Consider the following 24,453-nt stretch of genomic DNA (forward strand, 5'->3'; position numbering starts at 1 on the left):
AGGATATAGGAACTCATCTATTCTACCTTCATCAGACACTAACAACCATGTTGATTATGGATGGTTTTTCAAGATAAACTAGTAGGATTAGGATCAATGACCATAGGTTCTAAAGAAGGAAGAAAGAAAGGTTTAGGAATAATAGTTGAAGGAATAGATAGAGAAATTAAAATAGGTTCGTAAGTTGTCATTGAAGGGACAGATGAAATAGGAAAAATTGGTGCAAGAGGATCACCCTTAAGAAGCCCAAGCTCAAGAATCTTGTCTACCTTGTATCATTGATAGGAGTGATGAAGATGATTAGGGTAAGTAGGTGGTTTTTCAGGAAAAGATGACCAACAAAAATTAACCATCACACAATCTCAAGGATGGAGAGGTTTATAAAGGGAAAGTTTGACAATGACAATTTCTACATGATAGGGAAAATTAATGCACTTATGAATAGGAAAAGCTACAACTTGAATTAAAAAAATCCATGGGATACCAAGCCTAAATTAAAATTGATCAGAAGTAGGAATGATGACAAAGGTAGAATAACCAACCCTATTAGAAAGAGTGATAGGAAGAGTGATAGAACCTTTAGGATGATAAAGAAAACCATTCTTTGTTTGAATCTACACAAGAGTTGTATCATAGGTCTCTTTGTGCAGTCATTTTTTATAAAGGTGTGCAACATTAATCACATTCATAGCAGAAGAAGGATCAATCAAAACACCATGAGAAAGAATATGAGACACCCAATTAATTATGTAAAGAGGACCATTAGGTTCTTTAAATAGATTTGATTGACTAAAGGTTATAGGAGGTGATTATTTAGGTTTTGGTAGAGAAGAAATCAAAGGTTGAGGTTGCAAATGAACATGATTAGCTTCTTTTATTTTACCATCATAACTAATGTATGAAGAAAATGGTTGATAAATGACATCTATTGAATGTGAAGGAAAGGGATAAGTATAAATTTGTAAATTCCAATTATGAGGTGAAATAGCTTTATTTGTACTATTAACTTGAGCATCAATAGATATATCACTAGAATCAATAAGGTCTTGAATAGTATTCTTGAAAGTATAACACCTTTGAGTATCATGACTAGGTTGATGATGGTATTAACCAAAAGCATTTGAGTCTAATGACTTGGGAATTGGTATGCTAGTGTCAATAGGACAGATAGGAGAAAGTTTAAGAAATCCAACATGAATCAATTTATTCATCACCTCAGGTAAAGGTTCAGATAATTGGGTGTACTTGTGATTAGGATGATACACAAAGGAAAAAGTAGTCATACATTTAGATGTAGCAGCTACTTGAGTAGAAATTGTGTTGGTTGACTTAATTTTGATGAAGTTGTTAGGATTTAAAAAATGGTTTTGGAAAAATTAAAATCTCACTAGGGAAGAGGTTGACTTGGTTTGATATCTTATAGACTAGATTAACCTAGGTTGACTTGCTCCCTAAGAGGGGAGAAAATAGGCAACATAAAGATTAGGGAGACTATAGAAGGATTCAAGAAGAGGTGACAAAAAATAGGAGAAAGAAGGCATTGAGAACATATCCAACCATGGTGTAGGAAGTCATAATGAAAGAGGTGCTAAAAGGTCTTAAGAGGAAAGTGTGCCCATTTGAAGATGACAGACTTGTGTCAATAATACTACATTATCAATGGTAATCATTCATCCAAGTCTTTGAATGGGTTAAAGAGTATCTTGAACCTATAATATCACTTCTAAGGGAGAAAAGAAAATCATAGATCACAAGGATATTTCATTATAATGACTCATTGTAGTTTCTATTTTGTTTTTATTTGCTATGTTCATAATGTTTTTAGTTATGCTTTGATTTGATTAAGATCAAGTAGATTAGAAAAGGCATAGATGTAAAATTTTGGAATCTTTTGACTTCTCATTTTTTAGACAAACCACGTGTGTGAAAAAAAAATAGCTCTCAAGTCAAGATTAATAATAAGGGCTTAACCACCTCATGTATGCTATAAGTTGACTGGTTGTATTGGGAAATAACATATTTATCTTTTGGTGCAACAATAACCCCACTCTAACAAGTGGTATCAAAGCTTGGTCATAGGTTAGAATCCTCAGACCCTAGGGTAATGTTGAGGCAAATATTGTTGGAAAAATGTTCAATGCTCCCCTCAAGGTTTGTGACAAGGACTTGACCACCTCCTATAGAGTATAAGTTAAGTGGTTGTATCATGCACTAACAAATCATTCATTTGTTTCATTGACAACCCCACTCTAACACCACAACCATTGAATATATAACTCTTTTTTTTTTGAAAGAAGAAAAACTATGAAATGTTGTACTTACTATTTTTTATATTAATATAAATTCCAATTTTTTTGTCCAATTCGGATATTATCTACTTACTAAATTTGATCTCTTTGTTATGATCAATTCAAGGATTGATTGACACCTTTAAGACTCATGCGATTTGATTAAAATTCTATGATGTTGATCTAAAACTTATCTCATCGGTTCCCTTTTAGGACTAAGTACAACTAGGAAACTTATTATTATAAATTCAATATGAGGTGATTAATGATATTTCTAAACCTTTTGAAGGGTTATCAATCAAAGAAGTGCATGAATAGCTCAACAAGATTGGATCTATTCGCAATTGGATAAGGTAATGGTGTTCATATGTTGAAATGAGCAAGAAGTATTTAAGATTGATAATTTTTTATTTTATTTTTTCTTAGGTAGAAGAATACTTGAAGAGAAATTAGTATAGATAATTTATTGAGAGTGAAATTTCTTGTTCTTTCATTCTAATTTTTGTCACCTTTGAATTGAGGATTGTTATAGAACTTTGGATTGAATCTACTATAAAAATTTATAATCTAGAAGGAAATTAGAGAAAAGGTTTATTCACCTAGGTTCTACAGAGTCTAAATAGGAGAGCATTGCCATCATATCTCATTTGAATCCTATTTGTTGGCCAAGTCAATTAAAGAGCTCAAAGATAAAACTTGGCATCCTTTGAGTGCTTTCCTATCTATTGATTTGTGAACCAACAATTTCCTCAATGGTTATGTTATTATATAAATATCTTGGCACACAATTCGATTACTCATCTCAGGTTTTCTTGTTTAGACTTTCTTGAGCTAGGTTGAGTATCTTTCATGTCAATAATGATTTGAGGGAAGCATAACTTCTTTGTGATATGATAGAAACACACTCCTACAATATTCTCACCATGATCTTTTATGTGAAATGGGTGTCTGGAAGGACATTATGTATATAGCATATTACAATTTTGTATAACTAACATACTGTCTATTGTAATGAAATTTATAAATTAATGTTAGTCTCTTAAGCTTTGGTTATTGTTGCACTTACATAGATTGGTCAAAGCTTCTTTTCGGATGTTGTATTCAATAAGTTGGTCAAAATTATTAATGCTTATGTAGTATTATTTAATTTTTGATTTATAGAAGGTGCATTCATTGGTTTGGTTGGCACCCCTTCCTTTTTTTGACTGTTATAGTAATTAGATATATTCTAATTAACTCTATTATACTTAAGCTAAACTTTAGACATCTAATAATTAATTCTTTTATTAATTATTATCATGCAACCTAGGTTAGATTCCTATTAGGTTTTTTATCTCCTTTATATGGATTTATCTATTTGTAATTACCAATTCACTATTGATAATAGAAATCTCTCTTTTTGCTGATCAATAATGCCTCAACTATGGAACTTGGAATTCTAGCATCCATAGGTTTTGCTTCACTCTTTCTATGACAAGTGTTTGCATGCAAGTGATTCTTGGGAGATGTGGGGTTGATCCTTTATTAACTTCAACATGGTATCAGAGCTTCAAGTCTTCATGCCCCTATCCATTTTATAGATGTTTGACTTGGTTTTCAAATCTGTGTTTTCTCTTTCAAAGGGTTTCAGTTTGTTAGAAGTGTTTTATATTAGATCTAGGGAACCTATTTTTGGAGCACCTTGAGCCTAAATGGACATCACCGTTAAGCTCAAAGCACTCAAAAGCCCCCATTTGCATATAAAATATGTCCAATTTGGACAACTTTGACTTCTAAGGCAAAATAATGTACACCCAAGTCATATGACCTAGGCATGAATTACAAGGAAGTGATATATTTTCATTATTATTAACAAAATATAAATCTCAAAATACTATTTTTGATATTTTTATCAAAAAAAAAAATTAAAGAGGAAGGGACAGAGGTTTTTTTTAGATCTCACAAGTGTCATCCGTACTCTACAGGATTTTGTAAGTCTTGATCCGCACACTGAGTTTTGATCGCCACATGGAAATACGACAACTGATCCTTAGGCTCTGCCAAAGATATCTCCCACATGATTTCTGATTCCTTTGATGTCTACGCCATCAAGGTACTTTCTGAGATTTATTGGAGACACCATTTTTTGATTGGGAGAAGTCACATATGAGGGTTATTTTTTGTTGGAGATGGTTATTTTGAAGTTCATTGTGCTCATCATGCACTGGGCACCTTTTTTGGGAAGTTGCACAAAGAATTTTTTGAGCTCACAATTTGTGGGATTGCAGCCAAATCATCGAGCCCCACACCTTCCTTTCTCACTCCACATGTCATGCATCTTGGACCCACTAATTTGGAAGTGTGAACTCTAGATTAGATTGGGATTTATTTTTGCATTGGTGGAGGTCATTATGCATGGGTAGCCTTGGTCACTACTAGCATTCCTCTTCATTCATTTGGAGGCATCTCAACTTTGGGGACCTTTTCTTTATTGGTGAAGCCATTGTCTATGATGATGGGGCCATTATTTATCTTGAACTCCATGTATTTAGGCATCCTTGTTGGTGGAGTGCTAATTTTGGAGGCAAATTTGGAAATTTGGCCACCTACTCTAACATTTATTGGGTCTTGCGCTTAAGTTTCATGCATATAGTTGTGCTCCCAGTTGACATTTTGTGGGAATTTTTTTGAGAATGCAATAGATATAGCACTTTTATTTATTTTAAAGGTACATCTTTTGGAGATCATCTATGACTTGGGTTATAGAAAGACCCACATCACCATTTGAACTAGGCTATGTACGAAGACTTTTTTTTGGGAGGTTATTCATGATCATTTCCTCGGAGCTAGTGTTTTTTTTTTTCCTATCACGTCTTTTAAATTTCAAGTACATGCCAAAAAAAATTTTCCACTAGTATTATTTTCCTAGCATCTTTGTCATCAGATTTTTCTTTCAATACCACCCCTTTGTTTTTTGGCATAGTATTTCTAGTTACTACTTTTTTCCAGAATAGGTCATATTTTTGGCTTTTTTTTGCCTCAAGGACCATTTGACCATCAAATTTATGCTCGTCACTTCCTGACATTAGCATTGCATTAGCACTCATGTCACCCCTTCAAGCCTTGTTTGGACCTACCATCAACTTTTTTCTCATATCTCGGGAATACGATTCTACAAATGAGATATCATCAGAAAGATGGTTCTGAGCCTATCATAATGGTATAGATAATTTTTAGTTTTGATACTTTTTACGACTTTTTCTTTTGTCTAAGGTAGGAATTCTATTTTACACTCTGAGAGGCTTATCTTGAGTATTTAATCTTTGATTTGGGAATTATTTATAGCTTTGGAAAGCTCTTTTAGAGCTCTTTTCATTGATGTTGGTTGTTTTTTCATATTCTATTCTAGTCCATTTCTATATAGTCCTTTTTCATTTTTTCATTCTGGTAGATATCTTGGTTGTTTCAAGTCTGGGGAATGATTTTGTTGCTTTTGATGATTCATCTTGGGTTGTATTAATTGTTGTATCAGCCTTATGTCTCTTCTGGTCTATTTAGACATCTATTATATGCACTCTTGCAAATGCACTAAGATAAAGTGTCATATTTCATCTATATTTTTAGTTCAATTGTTCTTCTTGTTTTTCCTTCTAAATCGAGAAGTCTCATCAAAGGACACTCATGTAGATTATTATATTGTTAGTATTCACCATATCTTGTGTCTTATTGTACATGCACTACTCTAATTAAAGTGCCATGGGGGTTGATGTTTTTCCTTTCTTTGCAATCTTTGTCTATCTAGTGAGTGTCCCTTCTATGACATTAGCCTCATGGCATGTCTAAAATTGATCACCTCAGTACACACATATGTCTACTTTTGTGCATCTTAATCGTGGTTCCTTGACATGCAATTTTTTTGGACAATGTTTCTAGTTGCCTGTCACCTAACTCTTGTCTGTATTGGGGGGATTCTTCTATTGGTTCTTATACTTCCTTGGGTTGATGGAGTGAGCTATGTATTCAACTTTTGATCCTATGTACTAGATGGATGCAGCATCTAGGTACCTTTACATTTTGGTGAGATGAAACATTTACCATATAGACACTCTTCTTTTCATTCCTACTTTGGTTGCATCCTTCCATGTTTGATTGGTTATATCTTTAGGCTTTGGTGTCTTATGTCATCTATATCTTTATGTTCAGTTGTTTTTCATTGTGTGCTTCTTGATTCGAGTAGTGCCTTATGAGAACAATAATGTAGATTATAGTCTTCTCTACCTAGTCAGGTTCTATTTAAGTAGATTTTCTTTAGATCAATAGTTACTTTTGATAGAACTTTGCAACTTCTACATGCCTTAGTGGCATTCTTCATAATCATCTTTTCTTTCTATCTTCTACAACATTCTCTAGTTTGGAGGCTTCTTCAGTCCTTCACTAAGTTCTTTTAGCATTTTTTTCATCTCTTTTTGGAGTAGGGTCTTTTCCATGTGGTTTTCTCTATTTGTCCTCTTCATAGAGATTTGGTTGTCCTTGGGTACCTCCTCAGGCCTTGTTGTTGGGATCCAATTCTACTTTTGGTAGTAGTTTCTAGGTTTTTTGCTACTCTCTAAGTTTATCTTAAGGAGAGGTGTTAGAGTAATTAGGTATTTTCTAATTAACTCTATTCTACTTAAGCTAAACTTTAGGCATCTATTAATTAATTCTTTTATTAATTATTATCGTGCAACCTAGGTTAGGTTCTTATTAAGGTTTTGATCTCTTTGCAATGCTTGATTCACTTTTGATAATAGCAATCTCTCTTTATTCTCATCAAAAATGTCTCAACTATGGATCTTGGAATTCCAACCTTCGTAGCTTTTGCTTCTCTCCTTCTATGATCGTTGTTTTCATACCAGTAATTATTGTGATTTGTGGGCTTGATCTTTCATCAACTTCAATATTGACTCATGTGTACCATTTTCTATTCGACAAGCTAGTCAAACTGTTGTTTGCAGTGACTAATCAGGGAAGTACTATACACACTCCATAATTCCTCACCAGGGTTTGAGCTTATTTTATCAACATTTTTGGGCCAACATCTTGTAACTAATTGTAACCCTAGAGTGGCAAAAACACATGTATAAAATCACCTAGTGTTAGGGATTTCATAAGGTGTGATGCGATAATTTCATCTTGTAGTGGTATTGCACTGTAAGGGACAATGGGTTGTAATTAGGTTGTAATCACTAGATATTTAGCTTAGGAATTGGATGAGCCACATTAAATCTTTGTGTCTTGTGTTCTCTTATGTGTGATTTATTATTTTTTGATATTGGTTATATTTTCATGTAATTTTTATTTCCTATCCATGGTTAATCCTAACAAAAATCCTATAACATCTTTGAATATTATTTTTTAATAGAAATTAATTTTATGTGCTTAATTTGTCGAATTAACATTTGACTTCGTTGATTGACTTTCGTGTGTTGTGTATATTGTTGATGTAAATTTTTTTGTCAAAATGTTGATCATTACAAATTCTCTGCTACTATATCTATCTTTTGTTATTTAATTTGTAGTTTTGAATAGTTGTTTACTTGTTCATTCATTATTTTGACACATCTTAAATGTGTTTTCATTGTATTATTTTTTTAAGTGCATATAAGAACTTATTTTACCTTATAAGCTCATCTTATTCCACCTTAGTGGGAGTTGAATGAGCATGTTAGAATTGACATCTATAGACAATATGTTATCATGACCTGAAAGAATCCCCCAAGTGGGCTCCGTCTGTGCATGGCCTTCTATGTTGAGCACTTTCTTGATATCCAAGACGAGATCATCTTACATATTTGGTACCTCACTCATCACTAGAATCACACTCTTTGCATCTCCTTGGGATCTTTTAGGGTGGTATCTCACTAGCTACATATTCAAACTAATCACCAGATTGGTGTTGGAGTTGATGAAATCCAACTTCGAAGAAACCCAAGATCACCTGCATGCAAATAACCTGTCAAAGGGAAGCCAAGGAGAGAAGAGCGTGGAGCAAGGGAAAAACCCTAAAGGGACATGAGAGACCACAAGTTATTACAAATGAGAAAATATGTATTTACAATATACAAGAAGTGATGTTGTTATGAAATACAATGAGGGAGCCTGAATATAAAGAGCTCTAGGAATCTTCTAGAACGAGCTAGAAGATGCTAGGAGATAAGTGTGACAACTAAGCATACATCCACATGAGGTAGAAAGTCCTCGACAAGGTGAGAGGATAAGTATGACTTAGAGAGAAAAAACTCCTGTATTGTCAACAACTTATAACTAACTCCTAGGCTACAACTAATTAATAAATGCATTTACCTAAGTAAGCTTAAGTAAATAGAATAAATAATTAGTAAGTTAATTATTTACTCTAACACCCCCCCTTAAGTGAAACTTAGGGAAATGCCTTAAGCTCACAAAACTAAGATGAAATGCAAAATGCAAAATGCAAAATGGGTCCTAGCAACGAGGCCATGTTAGGTACCCATGAACAATAAAAAAAAATTAACCTCTAAAAATTTGGAAAGAGAGAAAACCATGTGGGAAGAACTCTCCCCCAAAAGGAGGTAAGAACCTAGTGAAGAACTGAAGAAGCCTCCAACTAGGGAAATGTCCCCTAAAATAGGAACAAGAAGTGATCATGAAGAGCATCATTGAAGTAAGAAGAGCTGTAAATCTGCCATCAAGAAGAAAATTTCTGATCTGAAGAACCTCCATGGAAGAAGAAGGCACGAACCAAGCATGTCTATATGGTAGATAGTCCATCTCATTGAAATGCATAGGTAGCCAGCCACTACAATCACCTTCTATATAGGATCAACCAATAAAAAAAATGGCTCACACTATCGAACCATTGAACCATGGATGCATTAGAACAACATCATAACCCCCCCTTAATGCAGACGAGGTGAGATGATAGGCAACTGAGAAGGTGGGCCAAAGTCTCCTGCAAACAAACCAAGAATGACGAGAGAGGAAGAGGTACAAACACCTATAAAGCCATGGTCACAACGACGTTGCATGGGGCTAATGTCATGGGAGGGACACTCACTTGAAAAAGGGAGAATTCCTAAAACAACAAACAACTATCCCCCTATGGTGCTTTATGAAAATAGTGCAAGTACAACTGACTCAAAAACAACGTTCATGACCCCTAGAATCCAAGAGTGGCACTTTATCTCAGTTTGATACATAAAAGTGCTTCAAAATGATAGCTACAATGTCAAAACCAAAAGCAAGCTACAACAAAATAAAGTACAACCCAAAGCAAAGGAAACCATGCTAAGAAAATGATCCTTAGGCCTAAAACACTCAAGATATTCACCATGTAGCAAAAATGCCAAAATTATGATAGAAAGAGCATGGGCCAAAATCTAAGGAAAAGGAATATATTTCTGAAAAGGTGACAAAACAAGCTTTCTAGAAATATAAAATTTTCAAAAAATTGACATGGGACGCAAAAGATATGCTTGCTAGAGTCAGAAATAAAACTTTAGACTTTAACTTTAAAAAGGCAATAAGAATGCATCAAAACCTAAAAATACCTACACCAATGTCTTCGTCTTGGAACCAGCTTTTTGGCACTTCTTTCAGATTGGAAAAATACCTCCGTATGCTCAAGTTATAGCCAAAAGATTGAAGGTAGGTCAAAATTGACCTCAGAGAGTGCAAGAAGGTGTGTTGATGCAGTGCTGACATCATGATGACATCAACATTTCACTGGCTTAAAATTGATGTCCTGTCAACCGTCAATGAAAAAAAAAGGTGCCACATGGCAGGTCCACATGGCAAATTGGCTGGTGTGGCAGGTCCATGTGGCAAGGTGCCATGTGGCACCCAAGCCAGATGTCACCCCTGCACTGGCTGACTACACCTGGTGCTGTCAAATGATAGAGTGCCAACCAAGATTGTGGTGCTGACTATTCAGCTAAGAAAGACACACGTGTCAACTACTAAATGTTCCACAAACTGCCAACAGTGTACTGACAAAGTGTCCATGCGAGCGACCGAGCTAACACATAGGTAGAGTGGAGATCGAGGAGGAGCTGGGCATAGAGGTGGAGAACCAGTGTCACCATCGGTGGAAAGAACCAAGGTGTCACCGCATGGGCGGAGGCAAGGACTAAGTGTCTCATCGATGGCACAGCCTGATGCAGTGGGGTGTGGGTGGAGCACGAGCAGCCCCGCGGTGGCGCGCTCTACGCTAATTTTTTTAAATTTTTTTTACTTGAAAATTTGTTCGATCCATACAGAAAAGCTCTGGAATGAATTTTTTTTTGCCTCCTAGAGCTCTATCTCCAAAATTTAAAAGTTTTATATGAATCCTAACTACAAACGACCTTTCAAATCTAATGGCAGCGTTTGTTTGGGCCCAAAGTGCTCCAAAAAATTACTGTTTCCCTAATTTGAAGGAAAAATGCATAAATAAACTAGAGTTTTTGACTCCAAATCACGGCTTAAGAAATTCTTCAACCAAGCAGTAGCAGGGAGGCTCTGATACCATGTTGGAGTTGATGAAATCCAACTCCAAAGACACCCAAGATCACCTGCATGTGAATAACCTGTCAAAGGGAAGCCAAGGAGAGAAGAGCATAGAGCAAGGGAAAAACCTTAAAAGGACATGAGAGACCACAAGATATTGCAAATGAGAAAATATGTATTTACAATATGCAAGAAGTGATGTTGTTATGAAATACAATGAGGGAACCTGAATATAAAGAGCTCTAGGAATCTTCCAGAACGAGCTAGAAGATTCTAGGAGATAAGTGTGACAACTAAGCATACATCCACATGAGGTGGAAAGTCCTCAAACAAGGTGAGAGGATAAGTATGACTTAGAGAGAACAAACTTCTGTATTGTCAACAACTTATAACTAACTCCAAGGCTACAACTAATTATTAAATGCATTTACCTAAGTAAGCTTAAGTAAATACAATAAATAATTAGTAAATTAATTATTTACTCTAACAATTGGTAGGAAGGATAAGACATGTTGGCTTTTTCACCTCCGGGAGGTCGAGATCAAGTCTCACTTTATTTTTCATTGTCCCATTTATTATGAGATTCAAGGGAGATTCTATTGTTTGTTCAAAGAGTGTCGGTCTCTTCCCTCATTCTTCAGATACGTTGACTAGCATTGTCATGCACTCTACCTTCAGGGGAGTATGGAACTTTCTTGAGCACATGATACAACTCAAACTTTGCTCGACATCAACCCTTACACAACTCACCACCTCTTTCTTCATTCCTATAGTTCCTACCCAAGGATTGAAGCAACCTCTCTGCACTATCTTGATTCACACTAGATATGTGAGACCCCACAAAGATTACACTCAATAACACATCTCTAGTAGACCTCAGAGGCGACCTTCCAAAATATCTAATTGCCCTAATGTCTACATTTCCATTCTAGACTACTTCTTGCTTGTGAGATGTTCTTAGCTATTGTTATTTCATTTTCTTGGTTCTTTTGTTATTTTTTCTTTCACGTTCTTTCTATGGACACCATTTGGTGATCCCCTACTAATATTTCCCCTTTGTACTATTTGTAGTCCTTTAGACCCTTGTTGGTCTCTTGTTGGACATTAATAAATTGATCTTATCTTATCTTATCTTATCTTATCTTAACAACACTTTCTATTTTCAAATTCTTAAAGTTTCCATAGTTTGTAATGATCAATATGCTAGATTCTAAGTTAGATCACATGCAAATTTCTGATACAAATGATTTTATTTTTCATTTTGATATAACAACCATACATAATGAATGAGGATGTCCATGAGCTGTAAGTTCCCTATGATCAATATTTACAAATTCTATTGATCTCCATATTTAATTTATTATCATACATTCTTAAGAAAAACCCTTAAAGTTGTATATTGTAAATTATTGTTTAGCTATCACTTTTTATTATTAATGGAAGGGGAATCTTACTATGTAGGCACATAAGATCCATCCTTATGTAACACACACTATATTATTTTGTAAGAACCATACACAAAATCACTTAACAATATCTATCATAATCAGATTGATATCGAATGAACTAAATTACTTAGTTCATTTATTTAATTTCCACAACCATTTATGCACACATTTAATTTGCATATCCCAATTAATTTATATTGGCCCAGTGACTAATTTATCATAGGCTTAATTTATTTTTGTAATTATCAATATAATAAAAATTATATATAAAAATAAAAAATAAACAATAAATCTATTAAAAGCATTGGTTTAGATATGTCAAATCAAAAGAAACTAAATTCTAATTTAAACTTATATATAAATTAAAATTAAAATAAATATGAAATTAAGCTATATAAAAAATAATTTTTGGAAATTGACAATTTAAAAGAGTTAAAATTTCTATATTTGATTAAAATACCTATACTTATTAAAATATCTATATTTAATAGCATTTTACAAATTACAAAAATAAACATCAATTAAAAGTGATTGTCTTTTTTAAAAAAAGTTTGTCCACTAGTCACAAACGTGAAAAAGATAAAATTGAAATTAATGCATTCATGATGTGTTAGGAAAATTATTATTTTTTAATAAAATTTATCCACTTGTCACAAGAAAAGAAAAGATAAAGTTGCAATTAATGCTTGCATTAATAGAGGTGTTGGGAAAAATAGTTGTATTTTTGTTGAAGAAAATTAAATTTTTTCATTGCCTTTTTCATCATGAGCTAGTAAGGTTTTCAAAAAATTGTATGTTTCAATTCTAAAAAATAATGCAAATTACAAAACCTTTTGCAAACATTACTATATGAATTAAATCTAAAATCTGATTGGTGTAGATATTAACACAATGGACTAAGTGGAAGCATAAGTTAACTGGAACTAATAAATTTACAATCTTGAGTAACAATTTAATTTGGGCCTTTCCATCTACCTTCTTTCTGTGACTATTGTTTTCATACCAGTAATTCTTGTGATTTGTGGGCTTGATCTTTCATCAACTTCAATATTGACTCATGTGTACCATTTTCTATTCGACAAGCTAGTCAAACTGTTGTTTGCGGTGACTAATCAGGGAAGTACTATACACACTCCATAATTCCTCAACAGGGTTTGAGCTTATTTTATCAACATTTTTGGGCCAACATCTTGTAACTAATTGTAACCCTAGAGTGGCAAAAACACATGTATAAAATCACCTAGTGTTAGGGATTTCATAAGGTGTGATGCGATAATTTCATCTTGTAGTGGTATTGCACTGTAAGGGACTATGGGTTGTAATTAGGTTGTAATCACTAGATATTAATAATATTAGACTCGTTGTTTGGTGGCCATAGCTTAGGAATTGGATGAACCACACTAAATCTTTGTGTCTTGTGTTCTCTTATGTGTGATTTATTATTTTCTGATATTGGTTATATTTTCATGTAATTTTTATTTCCTATCCATGGTTAATCCTAACAAAAATCCCATAACATTTTTTAATATTATTTTTAATAGAAATTAATTTTATTTTCTTAATTTGTGGAATTAACATTTGACTTAGTTGACTGACTTTGGTGTGTTGTGTATATTGTTGATGTGGAATTTTTTGTCAAAATGTTGATCATTACAACTTCTCTGCTACTATATCTTTCTTGTGTTATTTAATTTGTAGTTTTGAATAGTTGTTTACTTGTTCATTCATTATTTTGACACATCTTAAATGTGTTCTGATTGTATTATTTTTTTAAGTGCATATAAGAACATATTTTACCTTATAAGCTCATCTTCTTCCACCTTAGTGGGAGTTGAATGTGCATGTTAGAATTGACATCTATAGACAGTATGTTATCATGACCTGAAAGAATCCCCCAAGTGGGCTCCGTCTATGCATGGCCTTCTATGTTGAGCACCTTTTTGATATCCAAGACGAGATCATCTTACATATTTGGTACCTCACTCATCATTGGACTCACACTCTTTGCATCTCCTTGGGATCTTTTAGGGTGGTATCTCACTAGCTACATATTCAGACTAATCACCAGATTGGTGTTGGAGTTGATGAAATCCAACTTTGAAGACACCCAAGATCACCTGCATGCGAATAACCTGTCAAAGAGAAGCCAAGGAGAGAAGAGCATGGAGCAAGGGAAAAACCCTAAAGGGACATGAGAGACCACAAGATATTGCAAATGAGAAAATATGTATTTACAATATGCAAGAAGTGATGTTGTTATGAAATACAATGAGGGAGCCTAAATATAAAGAGCTCCAGGAATCTTCCAGAATGAGCTAGAAGATGCTAGGAGATAAGTGTGACAACTAAGAATGCATCCACATGAGGTGGAAAGTCCTCGATAAGGTGAAAGGATAAGTATGACTTAGAGAGAACAAACTCCTATATTGTCAACAACTTATAACCAACTCCTAGGCTACAACTAATTAATAAATGCATTTACCTAAGTAAGCTTAAGAAAATAGAATAAATAATTAGTAAGTTAATTATTTACTCTAACACCCCCCCTTAAGTGCAACTTAGGGAAATGCCTTAAGCTCACAAAACTAGGATGAAATGCAAAATGTAAAATGCAAAATGGGTCCTAGCAACAAGGCCATGTTAGGTAACCATGAACAATAAAAAAAAAATTAACCTCTGAAAATGGGGAAAGAGAGAAAACCACATGGGAACAACTCTCCCCCAAAAAAGGTAAGAACCTAGTGAAGAACTGAAGAAGCCTCCAACAAGGGAAATGTCCCCTAAAATAGGAACAAGAAGTGATCATGAAGAGCATCATTGAAGCAAGAAGAGCTGCAAATCTACTATCAAGAAGAAAATTGCTGATTTGAAGAACATCCATGGAAGAAGAAGGCATGAACCGAGCATGTCTATATGGTAGATAATCCATCTCATCGAAATGCATAGGTAGCCAGCCACTACAATCACCTTGTATATAGGATAACCACTAAATACATAGCTCACACTATCGAACCATCGAACCATAGATGCATTAGAACAACAACATAACCCCCCTTAATGCAGATGGGGTGAGATGATAGGCAACCGAGAAGGTGGGCCAAAGTCTCTTGCAAATGAACCAAGAACGACAAGAGAGGAAGAGGTACAAACACCTATAAAGACACGATCACAATGACGCTGCATGGGGCTAATTTCATGGAAGGGACACTCACTTGATAAAGGGAGAATGCCTAAAACAACAAACAACTATCCTCCCATGGTGCTTTATGAAAATAGTGCAAGTACAACTGACTCAAAAACAATGTTCATGACCCCTAGAATCCAAGAGTGGCACTTTATCTTAGTTTGATACATAAAAGTGCTTCAAAATGATAGCTACAATGATCAAAACCAAAAGAAAGCTACAACAAAATAAAGTACAACCCAAAACAAAGGAAACCATGCCAAGAAAACGATCCTCGGGCCTAAAACACTCAAGATATCCACCATGTAGCAAAAATGCCAAAAATATGATAGAAAGAGCATGGGCCAAAATCTAAGGAAAAGGAATATATTTCTAAAAAGGTGACAAAACTAGATTTCCAAAAATATAAAATTTTCAAAAAATTGACATTGGAAGCAAAAGATAAGCTTGCTAGAGTCAAAAACACAACTTTAGACTTTGACATAAAAAAGGCAATAAAATGCATCAAAACCTAAAAATACCTACACCAATGTCTCCGTCTCAGAACCAGCTTTTTGACACTTCTTTCGGATTGGAAAAATACCTCTGTATGCTCAAGTTATTGCCAAAAAGTTGAAGGTTGGTCAAAATTGACCTCAGAGAGTGCAAGAAGGTGTGTTGATGCAGTGCTGACATCATGATGACATCAACATTTCACTAGCTTAAAATTGATGTCCTATCAACCGTCAATGAAAAAAAGGTGCCACGTGGCAGGTCCATGTGGCAAACTAGCTGACATGGCAAGGGGACGTGGTAGGTCCATGTGGTAAGGTGCCATGTGGCACCCAAGCCACATGTGACCCCTGCACTGGTTGACTACACCTGGTGCTGTCGAATGATAGAGTGCCACCCAAGATTGTGGCGCTGACTGTTTAGCTGAGCAAGACACATGTGTCAATTGCTGAATGTGCCACAAACTGCCAACAGTGTGCTAACAAAGTGTCCATGCGAGCGGTGGAGCTGACACACAAGTAGAGTGGAGATCGAGGTGGAGAACTAGTGTCGTCGTCGGTGGAAAGAACCAAGGCATCGCCACTTGGGCAGAGGCGGGGACTAAGTGTCTCATGGGTGGCGCAGCCTGTCACAGCGGGGTGCGGGCAGAGTACGAGTGGCCCCACGATGGCCACTTGGTAGAGCTGCGGTGGCGCGCTCTACGCTAATTTTTTTAAAAAAAAATTTTCTCAAAAATCTATATGATCGATACAAAAAAGCCCTGGAATGAAATTTTTTTTGCTTCCTAGAGCTCTGTCTCCAAAACTAAAAAGTATTATATGAATCCTAACTACAAACGACCTTCCGAATTTAATGGCAATATCTGTTTGGGCCCAAAGTGCTCCGAAAAATTACTCTTTCCCTAATTTGAAGAAAAAATACATAAACAAACTAGGGTTTGTGACTCCAAATCATGGCTAAAATTTTTTTTCAACTAAGCAGCAGCAGGGAGGCTCTGATACCATGTTGGAGTTGATGAAATCCAACTCCAAAGATGCCCAAGATCACTTGCATGCGAATAACCTGTCAAAGGGAAGCCAAGGAGAGAAGAGCGTGGAGCAAGAGAAAAACCCTAAAAGGACATGAGAGACCAAAAGATATTGAAAATGAGAAAATATGTATTTACAATATGCAAGAAGTGATGTTGTTATGAAATACAATGAGGGAGCCTGAATATAAAGAGCTCTAGGAATCTTCCAGAATGAGCTAGAAGCTTCTAGGAGATAAGTGTAACAACTAAGCATACATCCACATGAGGTGGAAAGTCCTCAAACAAAGTGAGAGGATAAGTATGACTTAGAGAGAACAAACTTCTGTATTGTCAACAACTTATAACTAACTCCTAGGCTACATCTAATTAATAAATGCATTTACCTAAGTAAGCTTAAGTAAATACAATAAATAATTAGTAAATTAATTATTTACTCTAACAATTAGTAGGAAGGATAAGACATGTCGGCTTTTGTACCTCCAGGAGGTCGAGATCAAGTCTCACTTTATTTTTCATTGTCCCATTTATTATGAGATTCAAGAGAGATTCTATTGTTTGTTCAAAGAGTGTCGGTCTCTTCCCTCATTCTTCAGATACATTGACTAGCATTGTCTTGCACTCTACCTTCAAGGGACTATGGAACTTCACGAGCACATGATACAACTCCAACTTTGCTCGATATCAACCCTTACACAACTCACCACCTCTTTCTTCAGTCCTATAATTCCTACTCAAGGATTGAAGCAACCTCTCTGCACTATCTCGATTCACAGTAGATATGTGAGACCCCACAAAGATTACACTCGATAACACATCTCTAGTAGACCTCAGAGGCGACCTTCCAAACTATCTAATTGCCCTAATGTCTACCTTTCGATTCTAGAGTACTTCTTGCCTATGAGATATTCTTAGCTATTGTTATTTCATTTTCTTGGTTCTTTTATTATTTTTGCTTTCACGTTCTTTCTATGGGCACCATTTGGTGATCCCCTACTAATATTTCCCCTTTGTACTATTTGTAGTCCTTTAGACCCTTGTTGGTCTCTTCTTGGACATTAATAAATTGATCTTATCTTATCTTATCTTATCTTACACAACACTTTCTATTTTCAAATTCTTAAAGTTTCCATAGTTTGTAATGATCAATATGCTAGATTCTAAGTTAGATCACATACAAATTTCTGATACAAATGTTTTTATTTTTCATTCTGATATAACAACCATACATAATGAATGAGGATGTCCATGAGCTGTAAGTTCCCTATGATCAATATTTACAAATTCTATTGATCTCCACATTTAATTTATTACCATACATTATTAAGAAAAACCCTTAAAGTTGTATATTGTAAATTATTGTTTAGCTGTCACTTTTTATTATTAATGGAAGGGGAATCTTACTATGTAGGCACATAAGATCCATCCTTATGTAACACACACTATATTATTTTGTAAGAACCATACACAAAATCACTTAACAATATCTGTCATAATCGGATTGATATCAAATGAACAGAATTAATTAGTTCATTTATTTAATTTCCACAACCATTTATGCACACATTTAATTTGCATATCCCAATTAATTTATATTGGCCCAGTGACTAATTTATCATAGGAAACTATTTAGGTAAGGAAACCAATCTAGATGAATACTGGTCCATATAAAACTCAAAGATATGTTTCATAAAATTCAAGGCACCTACAAGGTTATTGTTGTCACTGAAGTCTGCACCCTTGTCCAAAGTTGTTACCTAAGGACGACCTCGTGAAACATGGAAACAACCTCCAAGCTGTGGGACTTGAACTATGGGGTTGAGTCTCTGGAGAAGGATGGCTTCCTCTTACTATCAGGATGCGCCTAACTAATCTTGGGGAGGAATCTTCTCACCATTATGAGTGTTTGATGGGAAAACATATATTGGCTTCAATCAACTTGGATAACTCTTTTCTCATTAGAGGTTCAATCTTGGGATTCACTGGCCTCTGCTTTTGTGTTACTGGTTTTACATCATTAATTAAATCTATGGTATGTTGAAACAACCTTGGGTCAAAGCCCTTTATGTCATCATATGTCCAAGCAAATACATCATTAAATTCTTGACATAGATGAATAAATTTTTTTTGTTCAATTTCAGAACATACCTTCCCCATGTTTAAGGACTTTTAATCATCATCCATGACTAGAATGTGATCATCTTCATCAACAGCTAGGTTCACGGCCCTGCCTCTTGCTTGATCATCAGGATTAAAAACACTCTCTAGAGTAATGAGACCTTTAGGCAGCTTGTTGGACCTAAGGTTAATGATTTGGTCACCATACTAATCCCATAGTCTTGACTGATTTCTCTCTGAAAATTCTGTCTCATTATGCAAGAAGCTCACAATTTTCTCATCAGAGTCAAACACTTGCCAATGGATGTTATTATCAGGGATAGTAGGCCTTATTACCACTCTAATTTGTTGCTTCTTCTCCTCCTCAAGATTCCCTGGCACATCATACAATGCACCTATTGCTGTAACTCTATCAATATATCTATTTTCCTTTCTAGGGATGCTTTGAATATTAAATGCATTGAAACCTTCAAGCAAATCCCATACCCTATTTTTATAAGACTTGAGCAAACCATTCTTGGTGGTATTCTAATTTCTTACTTGATTAACCACCAAATCACTATCTCCATACACCCTTAAGGCTTGGATTCCTCTTTTTTGAGCAAGTAGGAGACCTTGAATCAAGGATTCATACTCGGTCACATTAATAGTGCAACTAAATTGGAGCCTGGATAACAAATAATACCTTACTTGTGTAGGAGAAATCAACATCACAGTAGCTCCTGACCCATCCTTATTCCTTGATCCATAAAGGTACATACTTCATATTCCACTTACATCTTCTTCAGTTTCCACAAGATTGGGAATTAGAGCATCTTTCTCCAATATACAATATGTAATGAGACCTATCTCAAGGGTTTTTGACATAGGGTCAAATTTATATGCATTAGCCCATTCATCCAAGAAAAAATTAGGTATCTTTGCTAGGGGAGTGGGCTCATTCAATATGTCATTCTCGTCCATCTCTAGGATAGGGCAATTCATGTTGATGGAATTAGGGGTGTAAGATTCAATACGATGGAGGGCTTGAGGCTCTGATCTAATTGAAGCATTGGCTCCATATCTCATTTTAAAAGACATATATGACCAATCAAAAGATATCAAACCACCTGTTTGGATAGTAAAGTCTCTTGATAGACAGATGGCAAAATATGGCTTGACCTTAGCAACAAAGATATCTTGGGTTACAGTACAACCAGGGCATACATGTAAAGCCATCTCCACATTCCTAAGGATCCCTACAGTCTTGAAAATACTACCATCCAACTGTAATACATCCCTAACAATGGGCTCATATTTCATTCCCAAAGCATCAACAACACACCTAGTCATCATTGAACTACTAGCCCCTGAATCAATCATGCAATTATGGACTAGTTTGCCCCCTATAATTGGAGAAACATAGAATGGAGGAGGTCTAACCTTTTTACTTTTTTCTACCTCCCTTGATGGTTGTACTAGGCTTGTGGCACTTTCCATGTTAAGTGTCTGATCCTTTGGTTTATTTATTTCCAATTCTTGTTGTAGCAACCTCTTTTGCATGGGTATAGTAGCAACAACATCCCATATGGACATATTCACATTTTTCTTCTTCATTTTCTCTACCACACTGAATGGCATAGCAGGTGTTTTGGTAGAACCCTTGGGAGCTGCAATTGTATGAGGCTGAGATGGAATAACTTGAGGATCACTTGCATCCTTTCTACCATGAGTTTGCCTTTGCTGTTGAAAGGTACTTGATTGATTATTTTCTACTTCCTCATGAGATATTGAATTTGAAGTTGAGGCCTTCTTGGGAGGAGGAGGGACAACATCTTCCATAGCTCTTCTTTTGCTTCTAGTGTTATGAGCAATGGAATCTTGGTTTACATTACAATGCTCCTCCATCTGATGATTGATAAAAGAGCAATCATGCCATCTTTGCATATCTGAGGCATCTTTAGATTGGTCCTCCTTGTATGAGGGTTGTATTGCAGGCTCTTGGATGGTCAAAGCCAAATATGATTTAGCCTTTTGACACATGCAACATGCATAGGAGTAATTGCAGGAGGGACAAAAATCTTAATCTTGAGTCATATTATTTTGAGGGACTATGGCCCTTCTTTGATATACATTTGAGATTGAAGCATGGCCACCCTACCTATTTTGATCAAAATAATTGTTCCAAAGATTAAGATTTGGAGGCATACCACTGCTTGGCATTTGATATTGTAATTGATGAGGCTTACCACCTTGAGCTTGTTGTCTTTCTAAAGTCACCACCTTGTTGCTTACTTTCTGCATCATAGAGGAGTTATCCTCCAGCTTCTCCCCATAATCTTGCAATCTTTTCTCTAGGTTCTTTTCTCTTTTATCCATGTTCTGCATCCGAGATTGCATCATCTCCTTGATTTCATCTATCCTTTTTGAGGATGTGGAAGCTTGAGGGACTAGAGTAAGGGGTTGTGATGTAGAAGTTGTGGGAAGGGGAGCCATTGCTGGTTGATGATTTGGAACATCAGCAAAGAAGGGCATAGGAGGCCTTGGAGCTAGTTTACCTCCTTGTAATGGGATGTTCTCTAATTTTATTGCTATGTCATAAGCAGTAGGCAAGGTATTTCCTCCCATAGTTTGGATTGTAGTGGCAATATCACTATTAAAAGCTCTAAGGTAATGCAAGAAGGCATTACCAGGGGTAGGCTTCACTAAAGTGGGTGTTCTATCCCATGTCTTTTGAAATCTATAATTAAAATCAGTCATACATTCATGGGGGGCTCTTTTTATGGTAGTCAACTGCTCTAAAAGTGATAAATAGTCACTTTTATCCTCAAAATGCTTGCTCAATCTTGCTCCTAATCCATCCCAATTTGTTATAGAACCATGAGCTAAACCTCTATACCATTGTAGTGATTTTCCCTTCAAAGATGAGGCTAGGAGCCTAACTGCAACATCATCCTCTGTAATACCATGGATATTCAAACATTTGCAACCTCTTGAATGTGTTCTAAGAGGGAAATGAATGTTTCACTAGTAAACTTTGGTATACTTTTAACTGCAGCTATTGGTATGTCATGTCTTTGGGCTAATAAAAGAGGACTACCATCGTTAAAGGTGGCAAAAGCATGAGCTGTAGGCAACACCATGTAAACAAGTGATCTATTGATATGTATTGATGGCAGTCTAGGCTGAGATCTAATAGCAGGAGTAGAGATAGATCTTGTAGGTGTATTTGTTACTATTGTAATCCTAACTAGTGAAAAAGATATTCTAGTCTTCCTTCTTTTAGGGTTTGAAAATGAAAGCTCTTGATACTGAAACTTACCTCTAGAAGATGTCCTTGTTTCAGCTCTAAGCATGAATCACTACAACTTTGGTCTGGAACTAGATATGTATTTGAAGCTCAGAGTCACCAAGTACCTTGAAGAATGAGCCTCTTGAAGGCTTAAACACCGAAGCTAGTACTATATCCTCGGTATTGATCTTGAAATCTTCCCTTTTGACACTAGTAGGCTTGAAAGTTTCTGAAAGGTTGTCGCATCGGGTGTGTCAAAAACTGTTGTCACTGAAGTCTGCACCCTTGTCCAAAGTTGTTACCTAAGGACAGCCTCGTGAAACATGGAAACAACCTCGAAGTTGTGGGACTTGAACTATGAGGTTGAGTCTCCCTAGAAGGCTAGCTTCTTTTTACTATCAGGATTCACCTAACTACTCTTGGAAAGGAAAAGAGAGGAGAGCATGAAAGTGAATCTACCTAATCTAATCTAAGAGGTGATGCACCAAAATAGAGTGTTTGGACCAAATTTTGCCCATATATGCACTATCGCACTAGAATGAGACTAAGGATATACACATTCAGACTTGCTTTAATCTAAAAATCACATGCAAATCAGAAGAACAAGATGAATGACACAAGGAAAGAAAGATTCACTTATATTATCATTCATAGGCCAAGGAGATACAGTCATGCAGATCATAGATCTCTACAAAACACCAGTAAGAGGCAAAGAGTTCTTGCACTTTGACACCAATGGCTAAAGGAGATAAGGTAGAATATCATTCAGTTCAGAGGCAAAAAGAATTTTTACACTAAAATTGCAGAGCAACAATAGAGAACAACAAAGAATGATCGACCTAGACAAAATTTACAAAAATTGCCTTTATAGTTCATGCATAACTGGGATATCCTCCAACTGTAATTACTTCGCAACAACCTGCCATTAAGTCCTGCAGAGAACAGTCATGGAGGAAATCTGATCTGGATATGGATCCAGACGCAATGATATTTGATCTTCTGTGTCAAATAATGCCTTGAGAGGATGGAAATAGCGCCATTAAGTCATTCTGACTAGGTAGATGGATTGGATCGGAGGGGTGGAGTGTTCTTCCTTGTCTAGCATTCATTTCATGGTGGTTGGGATCAATCACAGAGATCGGATTTGCAAGATAACCTTGGTTTTCCATCATTTTTTGGCTCGTGAATCAGCAAGTCAATTGAGTCAAACTAAAATCGTAAGCAGGACGAGCCACATGGTCCAACGAGCTCAATTCATTTTGCCACATCGTGGGTCCTCTTGAATTTGACCACGCCTTATGGACTAATCATGCCACCTTAACCATGACCGTGGTGGTCTTGCTAAAACTCTGACTGTGGCAATTGTTTTAACCACTATCGTTAAATGTCAATGTCTTAACTACTGTTTATCCCCTGGTTAGACCCCATGATCCTAACTGGCACCAACCGATAGTTTCACAATACTTGGTCCCACCCTGTCATGCGTCGTCGAGGCGCTATGTCACTATGCATATCCTTTGAGCAATTTCCCATAGAAAGATAGCACCCACCATTGATTTTCCTTAGATCTGACGATCGTGAAGACTTCTCGTATTACTGCGCTATCTCCTCAAAATTATGGGCCCACAAAACACTTGGCAACCACCTGGCACAACCTGGCATCTTCATCTTGGTGAGACCTGGCTCTACTGATCCACGTGGCACAATGGCACTATGTCGCTATGGGTATCCTCTGAGCAATTTCCCATAGTGAGATAGCACCCACTGCTGATTTTCCTTAGATCTAACGTGATCAACAAAATTGCACGACTGCACACCGAGTTGGCTGAGTGGACCAATGAAATATCACCACTGTACTATGACCCACCTGAGAACTGCCACCAAGGACGAGCCATAATATTACTTTGGAGAAGGGCAGACCCATGATGTCATATATGCCACACGTGCCGAGGCGCTATGTCGCTATGGGTAATATCCTCGCAGCTTTCCATAGCGAGATAATGCCCACCATTGATCCAGACTGATCCAAGGGTGAGGAAATCTTCATGTGTTCGAAAGGGGCATGGGTCCAAGTAACTACTGACATCAACGAACTGCCTAGTTGGTGATGAATCAAAGCCTCATTTCAAGCATAGTCATCC

The 24,453-nt window shown here is 36.0% G+C and overlaps 1 pseudogene; it reads right to left on the reverse strand.

Annotated features, from left to right (window-relative positions):
• Positions 1-24,236, reverse strand: part of LOC149536906 (wax ester synthase/diacylglycerol acyltransferase 1-like) — a 57,570-nt pseudogene extending 33,334 nt beyond the window's left edge.
• Between the last annotated feature and the right edge of the window lie 217 nt (positions 24,237-24,453).

The sequence above is a fragment of the Cupressus sempervirens genome, chromosome 10 (genome assembly GCF_028749045.1).
Source record: "Cupressus sempervirens isolate cs-2001-9-10 chromosome 10, ASM2874904v1, whole genome shotgun sequence".
NCBI classification, from domain to species: domain Eukaryota; kingdom Viridiplantae; phylum Streptophyta; class Pinopsida; order Cupressales; family Cupressaceae; genus Cupressus; species Cupressus sempervirens.